At 46.3% G+C, this 18,537-nt stretch overlaps 1 long non-coding RNA gene across 1 annotated transcript; it reads left to right on the forward strand.

The window, feature by feature from the left end:
- The first annotated feature begins 5,751 nt into the window (after positions 1-5,751).
- On the forward strand, positions 5,752-16,678 carry LOC131481450 (uncharacterized). Its single transcript, XR_009246344.1, has 3 exons — positions 5,752-5,814; positions 7,278-7,392; positions 16,153-16,678. It is a non-coding gene; the product is annotated as an uncharacterized LOC131481450 (long non-coding RNA).
- The last annotated feature ends 1,859 nt before the right edge of the window (positions 16,679-18,537 follow it).

Consider the following 18,537-nt stretch of genomic DNA (forward strand, 5'->3'; position numbering starts at 1 on the left):
CTTTGTAAATGCTCCCCGATATCTCAGCTGCAGTGAGAAAGCCACCAGTGCATGAGAGGCAACCCAAGCTTTAAATTCAGACAGATCTGGGGTTAAGACTCAGTTCTGTTACTAGCTGTGCAGCCAGCGCTAAGTTGTTCGACTTCTCTGAGACTCTGCTACTTTACTTGTCCGGAGAATTAAATAAACGCCCTTTCTGATCTGGGGACGAGGCTTATATCCAGCAATGTTGGCAGGTATCTGGCACAGTGCCCAAAGGCAGTGAGATTCCATTAAGAGCAATTTGCTCTGTTAAGCTACAGCCCTGACTTGGCTCAGGAGAAGCTCCCGATAAAACTCTAGAACCACTTGATGTGGGCAAATAACTTCTCTAGAAATCTACTTTCCTCGTCTTAAAATGGCCACAATAGTCATAACAATAAATGATATTATTAGTTATGTGGATTAAATGAAATAACTCTTGGGAAAAAGGCAAAGCTCTTGGAACGACTCTGGCAACAAGCAGTGTGCGCAAACACTGGCTCTTTTTACCCTGCCCGCTTTCTGGACTTGATCTCATTCTGTAGTAGGGTACTTGATGCTGTTAGGGGGTGCAGCCAGTAACAGCCAGCACCCCTTGACAGGCAAACGGAATGTGGCTGTGTCCCCCACCCTCATCCTGAAGGTGGAGCCTAACAGCAATGGAATGTTAATTCCATCATCAGCCACTCCCAGGTGTGGGCTCCTACCCACCTGTGACTCACCTATCATCTGAGAGGGGGCGGGATTGCATTGTTGTGTAACCACTCCCCTCACAGACCCCTTTAAAGGCTCATGATGAGGAGGGGCTCTCTCTCTTGATCTGGCCATGTACTTCCCTTGCTCTGGCCATGCCAAGACAGGTAATCCCCTGAGCACAACCCCTGTGTACTGCTTAGATGGGACAATGGATATAGCATGTTATTTCTGGTTTGTGCGCTGTCAGGAGTTCCAGGAGAGGTGAGGCCGAGCAGTTGGGGAATGTGGGCAGAGAAGTCAGAGAAAGGTAAATGTCTGCAGCTTTGTAAGTGTGTCCAAACTATTATTCGTTGTGTGTCTCTTAGGATAACTAATATTGTCGAGAAAGCTGGGACATAGGTCTTAAGCTTAAAGGATAGACTTAAGGGTAATGACCATTTGTTCCTCTTGGGGTTATGTTTGGTTGGATTATGATTGGTTGGATTGCCATACAGACTTGTGATTTGCTATTTCTAGTGGGCCCTGTCATCACAAAGCTTGGTTAATAAAGACTCCTTAATTAACTTAGACATGTCTGGTGTGATCCCGCTCGCACCCCACAACAGGTGCGAGTCACAGCAGCAACTTCTTGTCTCACACAAAGGAAGAATTTTCATACAACAACTCCAGTTTGCAAAGCAAGATTTATTTACGGGATGAAAAGAAAAAGAAAAAGGACTCCTGCCACAATGGCAGGCAAGGGCTCCATGCGTCCTGAGGAAAAATCAGACTTGGGCCCGGAGCGGTAGCCTAGCAGCTAAAGTCCTCACTTTGCATGCATTGGGATCCCATATGGGCGCAGGTTCTAGTCTCGGCAGCCCCACTTCCCATCTAGCTCCCTGCTTGTGGCCTGGGAAAGCAGACGAGGACGGCCCAGAGCCTTGGAACCCTGTATCTGCGTGGGAGACCTGGAAGAGCTCCTGGCTCCTGGCTTCAGATCAGCACAGCATAGGCCACTGCACTCACTTGGAGAGTGAATCATCGGACGGAAGATATTTCTCTCTGTCTCTCCTTCTCTCTCTACATATATATATATGACTTTGCAATAAAAATAAATCAATCTTTAAAAAAGAAAAACCACAGACTTCTAGAGGTCTGGATCCAAGGAAAGAAAGAAAATACCCAAGGTAACAGTGGAGATGGTGTCTTTTATGCACTATGGGTGAGGGGGGGGAGTTACTCAAAGGACAAAGGAAATATTTGTTCACAATAGTACCTGGTTCTAAAGCAAAGAACCTCTGAAGGGTGGGACTAGTTAAATTCCTCCTCCCAGGCTAATCAGCTGATCACTCGGGCACCATCTCCTTGACAGTGACCCAGAGATGAGATTTGGTGGGACATCTCTCCTTGCTTTCATTAGGAAAATAACTCTGAAATGGTGAATTTGAGATGTTAATTCTGCCCCTTCATCCTCCCCCAAGGGGAGGAGGTCCTGGGAAAGTAAAAAAAAAAAAAAAAAAAAAAAAGCAGGGGGAGTGGAGAGAAATATGATTTTACATTTTTTAAAAAGTAACTTCACCAGGGTCCATAAACCCTAACTGCCTGCTATCCCATCCGACTTCTCACACAATTTCACTCACTATTTTGTAAAGCTCAGCAAGCCTTTTACCTCTTTGGATACCCCCATCAGCTACAAGACAGATACCATCAAAGCGCAGGGAGGAAACCACAAGCTTTGGAAGCTAGTAGTTCTGGTCTCGAATCTCAGCATAAGCCTTTGCAGACTATCTGCTTGGTAGTTTTCTTAATATTTCTGCACTTGAATTTTGCCATAAGTAAAATGAGCATGTGAGGTGCTGCAGACTGCAGATAACATTTCCATCCTCGGGCTACTTGCACAAAGCAGGGAAAGCAGGATGTAGGGGCATGTCCCCTGAGGATCTGAGGCAGAGGAGCAGCAATCCTGGGCCCCCATCCATTGGCAGCACACCCTGATAATGTCACTCATGATTAAGGGCCTCTGCCCAGGGAACACTGAGTTCTCACCACCTTTCCTGGCCATGACCTTCATAGGACAATGGTTCTCAATGGCACAGGAGAGGTGAGCTTTGCTGCTACAGACTATCCAGCCACAGTGACACCTGCATGTGCCCATGTTTCTGCTTGGCCTCGTGGCTTCACCCACAGACCCGCCGTGGGAACACAAAGTCCCTCCCCACAACAGCCAAGACACGTTTGAACTCAAACGTTAAAGAGCAGGCACAGGTAGTCGCGTGGTGCGGGAACAGAAAGTCTCCCCATCTGTCTCAGAGGGAAGTCGGTCCTCTCCTACTTGGCAACACTCCAGTGCATGAGAGCAGCTCTGATCGCCCCACCCCTCAGGAACAGGCAGCTTGTTACCAGCAGATGGGGCACCAGGCACCCCCAGGTAGCCTGGCAGAGCCACTCTGCTCCAGGGCCCCAGTAGGGCTCTCGCTCCTTGCAAACCCAGGACAGCATAGTGATGGATAAGGGACAGGATACATTTGGCAAGACCTATAATGTGTATAACCTAAAGAGCCAATTCCAATATCAGCTAAGGAATAGAATTGATGGGAACATCCCAGTATTGGCTCATCAATTTGTAACACACGCATCTCACACCAAAGCAAGACCCCAATAGTAAGGGAAAAAGATGGTTGGCTTATGCTGTATCAGGTCAACACACTGCATGCCACAGATGCATCCCATATCAACATCCCGGCTAAGATCCCAGCGACCCCACCGCCTGAGCAGCTGGCTCTTAAAGCACCTGGGAAGACAGTGAAGGATGACCCAAATGCTTGGGTCCTGGCCACCCACATGAGAGACCATGATGGGTTGTCTGGCTCCGGGCTTTGGCCTGGCCCAAACCTGGTGTTGCCACCATTTAGGAATAAAGCAGCAAAAAGAAGAGCTCTCTGTCTCTTCCCTTCTGCCTTTCAAATAAATACATAGATATTAAGATATATAAAGTAAAAGGGGAAAGTGGAGCGTGTAGTAAGGTAGGCAACTAGTTCAGGATCACAGGCTTGGAAGCAACCCCCCAAGCACCACCTAGGTGTTCCCTCCTGTGAGGCTCACCTATCATCACCTGGAACCTCAGAGGGGGTGGTATTGCACTGTTGTGTAACCACGCCCCCTCACAGGCCCCTATAAAAGTTCATGATAAGGAGGGGGCTCACTCTCTTGGCCGTGTGCTTCCGTTGTTCTAGCACTCCGACTCTTGGCCTCCCCAGTACCTGCTTGCTCTCGGGCTTCCCACGGACAAACTCCAAGGACAGATATCTCCCAAGCATGGCCCCTGTGTGTCTGTATTCCTCACCCTCTGGTCACTGCTTGAGCAGGACAGTGAAGACAGCAATGCTAAGATGCTTTGTATTTCTGTGTACTATTGGAAGTTCCAGGAGAGGTGAGGCCTAGCAGTAGTGGAATATGGGAAGAGAAACCAGGGAAAGGTGAATGCCTGCAGCTTTGTAAGTGTGTCCAGGTTGTTCGCTGCATGGCTCTTAGGATAACTTATCTTGCTGGGGAAGCTGGGACACGGGTCTTCAGTTTAATGGATGGACTTCAGGGTAATGCCTATCAGTTTCTCCTGGGGATACAATGGGCTGGACTGCCATATGGACTTGTGATTTCTAATGGGCCCTGTTATCACCAGGTTTGGTTAATAAATGCTCATTAGTACACCTTAGACACGTCTGGCGGGATCTCGCTCACACCCCGCAACAGAGAGGAACAAAAGATGAAGCACATTTTTGCAAATTCTACTTTTCGCTGATTTTTTTCTGTAAATCTGAAACTGTGCTAGCACAAAAGAAAAAAAGGGGGGGGGGGGAAACACACACCTGGCCCAGCCAGCTTCCCTGGATATTCAAAGTCCCGATTCCGCCATCCAATCAAGACTCAATTTAAATGTCAGCCAGACAAATCGAATCAGCCCTGAGCAGGAGAAGCCCACCTGAGTCAACACGCCCCTGTGCCCCGCAGCTCCAGCCCTGCCAGGCCGGAGTGCAGAGGCCCCACAAGCAGACCACCAGGGCAGGTGCCCGAGTTCCCTCAGGCTGCCGCGGCCTGCGCCAGGCGCCGGCTGAACCTCAGCGGCCAGGACGCCCCCAGAACACACACATTAGGGTGAGGATCAAGGAGCTGGTGGCTGCCCGCGGCCTGGGCACTTACCCAAGTGAGGGCCGTCTCCGAGGCTGCTTCCCGCCAGCCACCTGACCAGGCTCGGGCCTCCTGATGGATGCGCATCCCGGGCCGCCACGGCACACCTGCACGCCCCACTGCCCCCGCGGCCCTGAAATCCATCCCGCGCGGAGGAACGCCACGGCTGTCCAGTCTGACTTTGCCAATTTGTCTCCTCCGGGGCGGGGAGGAAAATATCCACGTTGCAAAAGATAGGCCCCATTTGAACAGAGGTCGCTTTTTCAGTATTGGGAAACATCTCCTACACAGAGCTATTTATCACCCTGTGCTCACTGCTTTCTGCCCGGGTTTCCATATATAAGGAGCAGGCTGGTGAGAGCAACCTGAAGTGGCTAGATCTGCTTCCGCCAGCTGGGCCCCGGAGCCGGAAGTCAGAGCACGTCCACAGCGCCCCCCAACGGGTGCCTCAGCACGCGCAAAGCCAGGCCCACGGAGGAGGCAGGAAGGGCTCCAGGAAGTGGGGCTGCTTTCTACGCACAGCCAGGGCAAGTGCAGTTGTGCGAAACCCAGGCGTGCCGTGAGCCTGGCCAGCGTCAGGAGGGACGGAAGCCGGGGCAATGTCCTCACTCCATCTCCTTGTTGTGGATGTAATCCCTCAGGCGACGGTGTAGTCAGCTGTGGCTGCTCTGTGCAATCAGCCGTGCTTAGGAGGGGCCACCGTGGCTCCATTCGGGTGCTCCTTACTGAGGGGAGCTACGTTCTTCTGTCAACACTGTTAATTGCTGCTGCTTAGCTATTCACTCAGCGCGTATTTATTGAGGACCCACTTTGTGCTAGGCACTGTTGACGTCAGTAGGACTACATAACAGAGAATAACCAAGACCACGCCTCATAAAACCTTAAATCCAGTGGGAGACGCAGACAAGAAACAAATTAGCAGGAACCAGAAACGTGAGTAAACAAAGTATGGAAAAATGAAGTAAGAAGAGGACCCTCTGTAGAAAAGAATTTAGGCAGTGCCTGAATAAAGCAGTACAGTCAGCTAGGAGAATATTGGGGAAAATGCTCCCCCTAACAAGACCAACAGGGCATAAAGAAAATCAAGCACATTTGGGGAACAGGATGAACAGGACTGAGGGATGAGAAGGAAGGGTTGAGAACACAGGGATAAGTGTAATGGCTCAGGCAGGTCAGGCAGGCCATGCCCTGGCCAGAGCCGTGATGCGACATGCAGGTCCTGGCTCTGAGCAAGCCTTCGGTGAACTGCATTTGTCACTCCTGTTCTCAGTTTCTGAAAGCCACCAACATATGTGAAGATTGTACCGAGCAAAGCAAGGGAAGCCTGGAGTCGCCAAAATATGAATTTGTAAAAGGAACTAGGAATGGAAACATCCGGATGGAGGTTGTTGGGCTCAGCTCTGATCTCTAAACGTAACAAGGACAGTGAGTGACAAATCAGACCACAAGGGAAGTTACTATGGTCTCAGAAACTAGGTCATGGGAGAAGCTGCCCAAGCTCCTGGGGCTGCTTACTTTGAACAGAACAATGACCTGCATGGTGCAAGACATGTGTCCCAGCCCAGTTCTGGGTAGCAAGGACAAGAGATGGGAGACCTACTTTCTCCCAGGCCTGCTTTAATCGTGGAAACACTCACAAACTCACATACCAGTGACAATCAGTGGGAACCTCAACTCAAATAACTGTGCTTCATTCAATCCCGATAGCCAGCAAGGATGCCAACAAGGTCTTCTGATCTCATTGTCTGTGACCTTGACGCCATAGAAACAAAGCACCTGCCAAGGTCACACTCCTGCCTTGTGTGTCTGTTAGGCACTTACTCTGTGGCAATATCTGCTCTAAGAACCAGTTCAGAATCATTTGATTGCCACAACCTCATAAGGTAGGAGCTCTTTCCTGCCCCTGTTTTAGGGACAAACAAATGGAGGCTTATAGGAATGGTAACTCAGGACGCAACGCAAGGCTGTTGGGCTCCGAGTCTGTTGTGCACAACCTCTGAGTCGGCAGCTGCCCTTGAATTAAAACTGGGGCCTGTAAGAGCTGCTTTGCTCCTCCCCACTGTTTTTGTGCCACAGAACGAGCTAGATAAGCTCCCTACTCCACAGCTGACTGTAAGACTTCTAGTAGGGCTGGTTATCAGAAAAATGAGCAGAAGAGAGAAGAGAGAGAAGACAATACAATTGCTTAGTAGTTGGTGAGGCTGGTTGGGGAATGACTGTGGACTGATGAACAAGTCTGAAGGCAGATAGAAAGCTGTGTCCTTAGCTAACATCACCTGCCTCCTCCCAGCCCGGCCCGAGAAGAGCTATAGGCGCTCACCTTGCCCCACTTTGCTCAGCCCAAGTCCTGAGAGGTCTGCACAGAATTTCATCCCTCCCTTCATCGCCATGGGCAGATACATTCAGGAGGCATGGATCGTTCTTCATTTGCAATTTTAATTGTTCCTGTAGAAAGCACTGGGAGACGTCGTGCCTGAACTGCGACATTCGACCAGGACATGGACAAGGAAGGTAAAACCCAAAGCTTAATCAAAGAAAAAAAGAGAGGAACCAAGGTAGTGGTGAGTGGTTCAGCCCACGGAACAGTGCTTTTTTTTCATAATGAATTCACCTAAGAATTGAATTTAGCTAGAGTCATTTTTAAGGCTCTTTCTCTTTGATACAGGAAGGGGAAGGGGAACGCGGGTTTACACCATGAGATAGCTGTGGAAGATGCGTGCTTCGTTTTACTCTGTCCTAATCCCCACATTCAATGCCACGCTGCATTCACTGAGTCAGCAGCATTCCTCTTAGTGACCTGGTTCTGTAATTCCATTATTAATATTATGAAAATGGCTTTCCTCTCCACAATTTTGTGCTACCGATGAAAACCCGCGGTTGCAGAATGCATTAGCTATTGCAGGCTCCGGCAGGATTATTTGCATCAATATAAGCCTGGTTAATCAGGGGCCTATTTGACTGCTCGGTCATGTGACCCTGCCACGTCCCTGCAGGGAGAGGAGGGTTTCACTGGGCCTGCGGTTCTCTGGAGGAACGCTGCAGACTTCACTGCTGGCTCTCACAGCAACATCTTGCCATTTAGTTTGCAATTTTTCCTCCCCTTCCCTGACAGTGATGGAAGCTCATTGCCAGCCCCTAATCAGCAGGTCGGAGGTGGTAAATGGCTGGGTTAAAACCGATAAGCATAAGAGAAGGAAACGTTCATTAGGAAAAATAAGGCGCCCGGGTATAATAAATGTCAGAGCAGCCAAGAAGCCTCCTATTTTTCACCATACAGAATTGCTTTTGGTATCTTAGCCCTTGAGGTGATATGTTACTGATTTATAACTTTCCAAAGCAGAATTAAGGCAGAAGCAGATGGGGTGGAAGGAATGTGCAAATCAAATGTTTTGGATGCATCTTCCTCTACCCAGGCTCCCTGTGCAAAGGGGGGAGGATTCCCCCCCCCCCAGCAATATTGTTGGCCATTATTAGTAAATTAGGGAACCTGGGCGCTGAGGAGCACAAAAGGCAGTGAAGGAAATCCTCTTAAAATGCAAATTAGATCACTTCCCTCCTCCACTTAAAGCCAGTCTACAGGCAGCCTCCTACCTGCTGGAGTCGGAACTTCTGCACTAGGCAACCTGGGCTCTGTCATCAGACTCTCTGCTCTCCTCAATGTCTGACATGCTCTGCTTCTTCTTGCTAGCTCTGTTGCAGCTTCACTTACGTTTCCACCTTCCAAGAGGAACCTCTGTCTGTCTTTGTGCCCATCCACCATCTGCCCCATCTCTCAATCTACCAAGTACCTACTGTCATTTCAAAGAAGAGATTGTTATAGCAATTTCTTAAGACCCCTGCTAGTCTGTTCTGCCATACTCTCCAAACTTGTAATGATTGTCTACCACCTGCAGGGTTTGAATCATGGTTCCCTAAATGGTGTGTTCCTTCCAGAACTCACAGAGCCTGTGAATGTGACTTTATTTCCAAGAAAGGTCTTTGCAAATATCATTAAGTCAAGGAACCTGAGATGAAATCACCCTAGATCATTCTGGTGGGTTCTAAATCCAAGGGATCATTTCCACAACAGAGGAAGCCCATGTAAAGAGAGGAGAAGCCCATGTAAAGCCAAAGGCCAAAGTTGGAGCCATGTCACCAGGGCTGAAGAACCAATGAAGTCACCCAGAGCTGGAAGAGGCAAGAAGATTCTCCCCCTTGAGTTTTCACAGTAACCATGGCATTGCTGATACTTTGCTTTCAGACCTGTGACTTCCAGAGCCATAAGAGAATACATAACTGTGGCTTTAAGCCCCCATGTCTGTGGTAACTTACTTGGCAGCCTTGGAAAATTTATACCCCACCTCCTTTTCTCAGCCCAAAGGGTCTCTGAACTCAGGCATCGGGTCTGCATTACTCAACAGCCTCTCCAAAGAACCTAGTCCAGTACCCAAATGTGGTACATGTTTGCCAAATGAAAGAATGAACAGGCAGGTGCTTAAGTGTGCAGACTAAATGATTATCTTCAATGTGGGCCCACCGTCTATATCTTTGTAATTAGAATAACGGAGTTCGTTATCTGCTTCCAAGTAATAGAAACCAATAGAAGCTCTGTGACAAGTGCCTTTAGGACAGAAATGTAGGCAGACCTCAGAAGACCCAGAAAGAACAAATAGAAATAGCATCATTGCTCCAACTTTCGTGTCAGTATTGCACATTCATGCATGCACTCACATGAGCACAGATGTGCACAACACACACACACAATGTAGTTTCGTCTTTCTGTCTTCTAGGACAAGTTTTCTCTACTGCCTGGTGGGATTCATCAAGCCCCATCTCCTTTGGGTTGGTCTAGTCACCCACAAAGAGTGCCTCTCTTGCTCCACCCCAATTCTAAATTTTCAGGGAAGAAAATAGACTCGAGCATCCATCTTTTGTCAGTCAAGGCAAGGATCTGTCTGCCTTTACATTTGTTATATCAGATGGGACAGAACAGTTAGCTGAGCAGTACTCACCCAGCTACTGTGAGCGTATTCTATACTTTGAGACTTGCACTGGAGTCACCGCATCCCTCCTGAATCGGCAGCCTTGTGAGCACATGGGCAATCCACACATGAGAGTCAACCTGGATAGATGGCTCTAACTCAACTCTAATATGCCCAGACTTTGGCATATTCCCTTTGATTAACTGCTAATTGCAGCTTTCCATGCAGAATGGCCGTGTTCTCTGGAAATCTGAAGAAACTTGTGCCCAGATCATTGCCAGTTTGAGAAGAGAGTAGAAACCACCAACACCCACCTTTGCTGCATAATGATTTCCTCATGTATAGTATACCTGCTGCTAGTGAGAGAGCATACACGACAGAAAACATTAAAGAAAGTGCAGAAAATGACACTTCCCCAAGAAGCGAAAGGCCCTTGGCCTTTGCAGAGGGCTAAAGAGTCAGGCTCTTGTAGACAAGTTGAGAGCATAGGAAAAAGCCACTTTAAACAGAATACTGCAATAATGAGTAAAAAAAAATTACTTAGAGGCACTTATCATAATGAAGCTACAGTTATAAATGACAACAAATAAACATCCTCTTGAAAGATATTCTGCAGCTGAAAAGCTTCAACTCAATGAGGATTGACCAGAAGTGTCAAAACCGGAAGGAAAGTAGCAAACTTCCAATCACAGCCTCGCTTGACATGTAGGGCAGTCCCAGGAAATTAAGGATGTGGTCTGTCCAGTGTAGAGTGGGTAAGAAAGCCCTGGGCATAAGGAAGCTCCTTAAGGTCCTACATGATGCCAGCATTGCCCCCTCCCTCCTAGTGCAACAGTAAATAAAACTGAAGGGTGAAATAGAGAAAGGCACAGAAAGAATATAAACCAAGGAAAAAGCCAGTAAAGCTAACCCATCCTGGTAGAATAAAATACTCATTCCTTCCACAATCAGTCTAGGATGTAATAATTGTTCAGTGGACAATGTAATCAGGTAGTAATTATTGACACTGGGAAAGACTCACCGTTTACAAACAAGCCCTCTCTTTTAAGGACTACTGCTAACTGACAGGAATACTCCATATGGTTGCCCTCTCACTGCTTCTTTCACAACACAATTATGTTGTTTTGAGCATGAAGAAGGAGACAAACAAACCTGATGGGTGCTTTCAGACCAGTTGCCATTTTTTAAACATTTATTTATTTTTATTGGAAAGGCAGATTTACAGGGAGGAGCAGAGATAGAGAAAAAGATCTTCTGTCCTTTGGTTCACTCCTCAAGTGGTAGCAGGAGTTGGGACTGAGCCAATCTGAAGCCAGGAGCCTGGAGCTTCTTCTGGGTCCCCCAGGTGGACTAAAGGTCCCAAGGATTTGGACATTCCTCTGCTGCTCTCCCAGGAAGCTGGAAGGGAAGTGAGGCAGCCAGGATATGAACTGGTGCCCATATGGGATCCAGGCACTTGCAAGGCAAGGATTTTCATGCCGGGTCCAATAGCTGATATTTTTAGTCCTAATCCCACACATTTCTGGAATCCATAATAATTTGAGGAATTATCACCTATGGAAAGTTAATGATCCTTCACCAAGAGTACCTGTTACCACCGCGCATGTTCTAATTTCCTCTTAGAAGGAGTACCCAAGTCACTTCCTAGGATGCCCAATATTGGGAAAGTTCCCAGAGAAACATTAGGAGGCCTGTGTTGTGTTGATTGCTGCACTTTAACTGAATTAAAACAGGAATAGATCCCAGCCTGCTGTAGCTGATTGTTTGCATTGGAATCATGGCTGTCTTGACCAAGTGGAGCTAATTAATGAGTTGCCTCAATCAGAATGAGGCATTGGCTGGAAAATAGTATATTCTTTTCACCAGTGAAAATATTAGAACTCTCATCTCCTGTCACCTTGCCTAGTTGGTGCACACATTGCCTTCCAAATCACCGTTCAACATCTCTTCTGAACAACATCCTCAGGGGAAGCGTTGGTTTGGGTTAAACATCAAAGCATCCAAGTGTCTGAAAATTCTAAACAGGACACAGGCAGAGCTATCATGTTTAAGGATCAAAGGTGCCAATGTGGAGAGGACAGGAAGCAGCTATCCTATTTCCTGGCATATCTTGGCCATGCACATGCCCAGGGCAATTGGGTACAGAGCAGGAGGCAGCCACCAGTGATGTGGCATGTGCTTCAAGAACTTGGTCGTAAATTCCTGGGTCCATAAATTCTTTTCATACCTTCTTTTATTAAAGAGCTGAAGCTAGAGCTCACATTTACATGGCAAGCATTAGAGCCAGCATGTAAGGGCAGCTGTGGCAAGAGGTTTTGCTTACAAAAAAAGCAGGGTATAGTCTTGAGCCACCCTTAAGTTGCAGGGAAGAGTTGGGGAGCACAAAGTTCCATGGGGTCCTAGGAAGACCACTCACAGGCAAAAAAAAAAAAAGAAACACAAGCAAATGTGTCTCACCTGCCATCCATAACAGGGAGGCAGACATCTTACCAAGTACCATAAAAATCTCAGGCCCATATTCTGGCAGCCACAACACCTAAAACCAAAGATTTTCATGCCAACTTCTTTCCTTCTGACCATGTTCCTATTTGATCCGTAAGGCTTACCTCTCCAGACTGACGGCAAATTTTTGAAGTACTCAATTGCCCTCTACTGCTCCTGAGACTTGGTTGAAACCATCCTACCCTAGTATCAACTTTTGGCCAGCAGAAGTTGTGGTATGGACTTTTGATACAGGCAGCCTCCTCCCTTCTAGAACTTTGCCCACAGAAAGGAGAGCCAACATTCTCCACACCCACAAAACAATAGTCATATCCAGTTCCCGGGAAAATGGGCACCTCCTTTCCTCACTGGTTCTGTGATTCCTATTGCAGTCTAAGCCTGTTTTCTTTCTTGCAAGGTGGAAATAGCAGAAGAATAGGAGCTATCCTCTGGCTTTTGTGAATTTCACTGTGTCAAGCCCTGAGCATGCACATGCTCAGTAAATAATGAACACCAGATGAAATGTTGCTATGATTATCATTCACCCACATTTGCATAAATAAGGTTTTTAAAATGACCCTCTGCAGATTGCAGGTCTTCTCTAAACTGGGTTTCTGTCTCAGTCTATTTCTGCTGCAGCTAAAATCTTCTCTCAACTAAGGCATGTTCTCCTTTATATGTCCACCATCTAATGGCCCCAGCACCCTGGGAACATAAAAAATTAATGCAGAAGTTATTGTGCATATTGATGATCCTTGCAGCCTGTTCATCTTTACTGATCCTCCTTACACACAAACACACACACAAGGTACTAACAAAAAGAAAATATTAAAAGGCTTTCTGAAACCAGAAAAAATACTTCATGCAATCACTATTCAATTCTCAAGAGCTACTGCTCGAAACATTTGCACTGGAGCAAATGTTTAACTCATCTGAATTAAATAATGCATTCGCTATTGCTCTGTGTTTTTTAGCACACAAAAGTGTCTAATAATAAACATTGCCCGCCCTTCCACAGTTCAAGCTCTGGTAGAGCAACCACTTTGTAAAAGCCCAGGATCACCTCTGCATTCATTTATCTCCTTACAAAACAGATCTTTAGCAGTTGTCACTTAAACCTGATTAGGATGGGGAAATGGAAGGAAACCAGGATTTAAATAGGCTGGAGAGCTTAAATGTGATTCTATCGAACACATGAAATCATTTGTAACTGTAAGTGTGACTGATGTAATATTGCATTAAGAGCTGTTAAGAAAAGAGTTCTTTTTGCAGTGTTCATTTATGGAAACGCCGTACAATGATCTCTTCCCCAGCCCTTTCTTGCTCACCACCCACTTCACTACCTGATTGTTCAGGCATCACTCATCCTACCTACTGCTGCTAGGTACCCATGACATGCCCAGCATCTTATCAACCATTAGCAGCCCAGAAATGAAAATGTATGGCACCTGTAATACAGGGACTCATGGTGGGCACACATGTTATGCAGGAAGGGCTGTAGTAGAAGCAGGGAGAGAACATTTTGGCACCTCACAAAAGGCAGGCGTTGCCTTGGGAACTTTAGCAAGGTGTAAAGGAGAACTCACTTCAAAGAAGTACTTAGGGATGAGATTCTCTATCTCCAGAAAGAGAGGGGATCCTGTATATGGAGGGAAGAAGGGTAGTTGAGGCAAACAAAGTACTTGGTGTTTGCGTTTTCCTAAAGCTACAAACCCAATAGTAAGTCTGAAAGAATGAATTTTATATCAGAAAGGATGTTCACCCCAAGTAACAGAAAGCCCCACCACCAATAGCTGAAGCCATTCAGACAATTATTATCTACTTATAAACAATCTGGGACTCTGGTTCCAGGGCTCACTCCAGGGCTCTACTGTGTCATCAGCTCCATAAACCTGACCATCCTTTTCTCCCACAATCTTCAGAACACTGGCTCTGCCCTTTAACTTGTAGCCTCATGGCTGCAAGATGGCTGCCACCATCCAAGTATCACACACTCCTGGCAATGTCCATGAAAGGAGGGAAGGGGCAAGAGCTAATGAAATTCATCAGAAAAACAAAAGCTTTCCCAAACCACTTCCTTCACTCCAGCACATTTCTTCTTAGGTCTGAACATGGGTTACTGTTCTCTCCTTATATATAAGGCAAGTGTCGGGAATGAGTGTCTGGCTAAGGAAGATGGAATTATCCCATGGCATTAGTTCAGTTCTGATCAGTTCCTGAGGATGGGTACCTGATTGAGTCACTACTATATAGTACTGCACTGTTGAATTTATTTTGTATTGTTAAAGATGCACAAGGCAAGCTAAAGGATAGCACAGCAAATACTACAGAACTCATGGCCCAGTCCAAAAGCTAACGCATTGTCAACATGCTTAAATCCTTCTGTAGTGCCCTTCTCCAGTCCTCCCCCATTTTTGTCTCTCAGGAAAAACCTCCATTCTTGAAGAATTTATCACTTACCTCATTTCAGTTTTCCTCTCTTTTGCTCTCATTAAGAAAGAGAAGTCCTTATGCTCCTAGGATTCTTGCATGTATATGTACTGCAAATATTCATTTGCAAATTACTTTCTTTGATCAATATTTTGTTTGTGGAATTAATCCATATTGATTCATGTAGTCTAGTTCATTCCTTTTCACTGCCACATGAAATTCCATTATAGACGGCACAATTGATGTCTCCTCTGGATAGACCTGGGGAAATTTTCAATAGTTTACTGTTACAGACAATCTCTGTGATTATTTGTCATGTCTCCTGACATGCATATTTTTGTGTGTGCATGTGTTAGAGGTATATATGTTGCATCCATAGATGTATGCATATATGTATGAGTATATAAATGTGTATGTAAATGTGTATGTAACTTATCTACGTAAATTCATCTAGGATATGCATGCATAATTCTGAATAAGAATGTGTATATATCTTCAACATGAGGAATGTTTCAAAATATTTCATTACAATACCCATGGATATGATATTACCACACATCTTAACCAAAATTTGGCACTATCAGATTGCTAATTTTTTGCCAACATGACAATGTAAGCCAGCATCTAAGCTGACTTTGTGTTTGCTGTTATCAATGAGGTTAAAACTTTTATGCACTTCTTAGTAGATGTTAATCCTTCAGCAAATTGTCTCCTAATCATTTTGCTCATTTTGACTAACCTTTTTGCCTTTTTAAAAATTTATGTATTCTGCACATTAATTCTGTCTTTCTGGTTGTATCTTTTCATTTGCTTATAGACACATTTTGTGAAACATAATTGTTTTTGTTTTAATGCAAAAGTTTCAGTTGCATGAATGATGCAATTCCAGTATAGCTGTTTCATAGGGCCTGGCCCTGTCAGTGCTGCAGGGGGAGAAAGGAAGGGAGAGTGGAATTTTTGAGTATTTTCTGCCTCTTCCAGGGAAGGAGGGCCACCGTATGCAGGGGCTTAGGGGACTTTAATGTCAGGTGCACAGCACTGGAAAGAGCGATGGCAGTAGAGGAGAGCTGAGAACCATGCTTGCCCTCATAACCTGCTGGACTTGCCCAAGCCCTGCCTTCATGTCACCATTCGCTCCTAGCCCTTCCTTCTTCTGCCTCAGAGAATGAGAAAGAACACTTGCCTCCACCTTCTTCAGGCCTCCTCAGACAATGCAAACTCTCAGTGTCTAATTTAATATTCTGATTGTCTAATTCCAGGGACAATCTCTGATCAGGTTTTCTCAGAAACTTCTATTTTCTCTGCAGGTATTTCGAACTTCCGTTTGAGGCAAACTCATTTTATGAGTCTGTTCCAACATGTTTTGGGGACTAATCCACATATGTGTCCCATTTCACAGATAAGAGATGAAGCAACTTGTTCAAGTCTCTGGCCTATCTCAGGATGGAACATGAAAATTCTCCCACTCAGACCAAGGTGATTTGCACATCCCCTTCCTGCCCCAGTGACCTCCCGGCCCAGTGAAATAAAACTTCAGCAGCCAGTCTGGCTGACAAGGACTCACTGTGCTCCTCTTTGTGGAAGAAGGGCTTTCCAGGAAACCACCATGAAGTAAAACTTGGCTTCAAGGAACAGGAACACGATACGCTGGCTGAGCGTGCGCAGACGCCCGAGGTATAAACTGACAGTAAAGGTTCAGTGTGCATCTGAAACTCTGTGGGCATGGCGACCCCTCAGGCCAATTTTCTTTTCATTCCAAAGTCTTTAGCACTTCATGTAAGGCAAGGAGTTTTCTAAGCTCCTCAGGAAAGAGGAGGAAAATCTTGACTCCAACTTAAAAGATCCTATTCACGCAGCAGGAGCCAGCATTTTGCTCTGAGCGTGGAGACCTTGCCTGATGAGTGAGGGCAGATGCCCTGCCCAGGTTGAGAAAGGAGAGGAGCAACATGCTGTGCATGTGTCAGTACAGGTGAGGAGGATGGCAGGGCCAGTCCTGTGGAAGAACTCGGCAGCAATAAAGACACTGCCACAGGGCATGCAGGGCAAGCCTGGAGGGAGCACACCCATGCCAGGGGGATCTGGGCAATCCCTCCTCACCCATGTGTGTACTTGGAATCAGACCACATGGCCCAGGGCACCCTACTGCAAGCTATGCCCATGTCTTGCATGGGTGGGCTTGAGGTACTGCCTGAGAATGCACATTTCAAATCTGTGAGGCTTCCAGGAAGACTAATGTTTCCGACACATGCACCATATGGTGGGAACCATAGTGTCATTAACTCAATTGGACAGGCTGGGAAGCTCACACCCCATGGTAAGCACAAGGCACTGAAGGGACAGAGAAACAAATAAGGCATAGTCCATCCTATGAGTGAAATACTTCCTTTGCCCACTTGAGCTAAGTATGTGTCCAAATCCCAGCTAATCAAAAGAAGCATTGGGCTGGACTGTAACACCCATTGGTTTGCGTGGAAGACACAGCTGGAAACAGAATTGACCCAGCAATTGCAATGACCAGCATGTGCATAAGCTGATGGGGGTGACGGACTGTGCCAGACCCTGTACTGGCAAGTACACACAAGAATCAGGTCCAGGATTACCTTAGACGATGTTCCTTTGGGGATCCCTGCAACTGAACTGCTAATGTCAGAACCCCAACCAAGAAGAGACTATGTTAGGAAGTGGATTTTGAATAGATTTCATCGTGCTTGGAACAGCGAGATTGGCAGCAATTTAGAACTGTTGAACTATCAAAACTGCTTGAACAGGACTCTCAGAGCGTGCCTCACATCGGGGACCTGGATGGGTGGGAGGCTGGGTGGGGCTTTTCCCTTTATTTCTCCCCTTACCCCAGATACAGAAAAAAAAATATTAGTGTGGAAACAATGGTCTTACCCACTTTCCTGTAATCCTTGACCCTTTGTGCCCTGATCAATTATGTAAGATCATCAAAAATAAATAGATAGATAGATAGATAGGTAGGCAGGCAAACACTGGGAAACCTTGAAAATCCTCAGTTGCTTAGATTCCTTCCAGAAAATAGGGAATCTGCGCCTCCCTCATGCAATCCAGGAATCTGCTTTGAGCAAACTTCCTGGGCAAATGCTACAACTGAGATTTTAGGCAGAGGTCAATGAAGCCCAGAACTTTCTCTTTAAGAAACAGCTCAGAGTAATGGATGAGTACTCCTTCCTCTGTTGTCTGGCATCTGGCAAAAACTGTTTTCAAAAGAAGCTCTTTCCCATAATGCATCCTGAACAAAGAGCCCTGGAATCAAAGAAAGATGAAAAGGGAGTGGGACCAGGGATAGGCAAAAATGAGGATATGTGATTGAAAAGCACAAGGTGCTCAGAGATCGGTGTCTGAGGGTAACCTTGCAAAGTGACCACACCACTTAGAGACTCTTCCAGAGAGAGGGAGAGGCCAGCTGCCCACTGCTCAGAAGCTGAGCTGTCCTTGTGATCTGCTGTGATCAATAGAATCTGACAGAAAGGACATTGAGCAAGCTCCTACCCCAGGCCTCAAGAGTTCTCACTGCTTGAATGCTTGTTGCACTTGAGCCCTGCTGCCACTGTAGGAAAAAGGCCTAGTGAGCCTGCAGAAAGTTAAGATCACGTGGAGACACACTCACGCACAAACCACTTGAATCCTAAATAAGCCAGCAAGCACTAGTCAGGGGCCACAAGTGCTTGAACAAATTAAATAGCGCCAGCTGAGCCCAGTCAAAGTTACTACAGATTTATGAGCTAAATAGATGGCTGTTTTTTAAGCTATCACACTTGGG

The sequence above is a fragment of the Ochotona princeps genome, chromosome 11, assembly GCF_030435755.1.
Source record: "Ochotona princeps isolate mOchPri1 chromosome 11, mOchPri1.hap1, whole genome shotgun sequence".
Taxonomy (NCBI): domain Eukaryota; kingdom Metazoa; phylum Chordata; class Mammalia; order Lagomorpha; family Ochotonidae; genus Ochotona; species Ochotona princeps.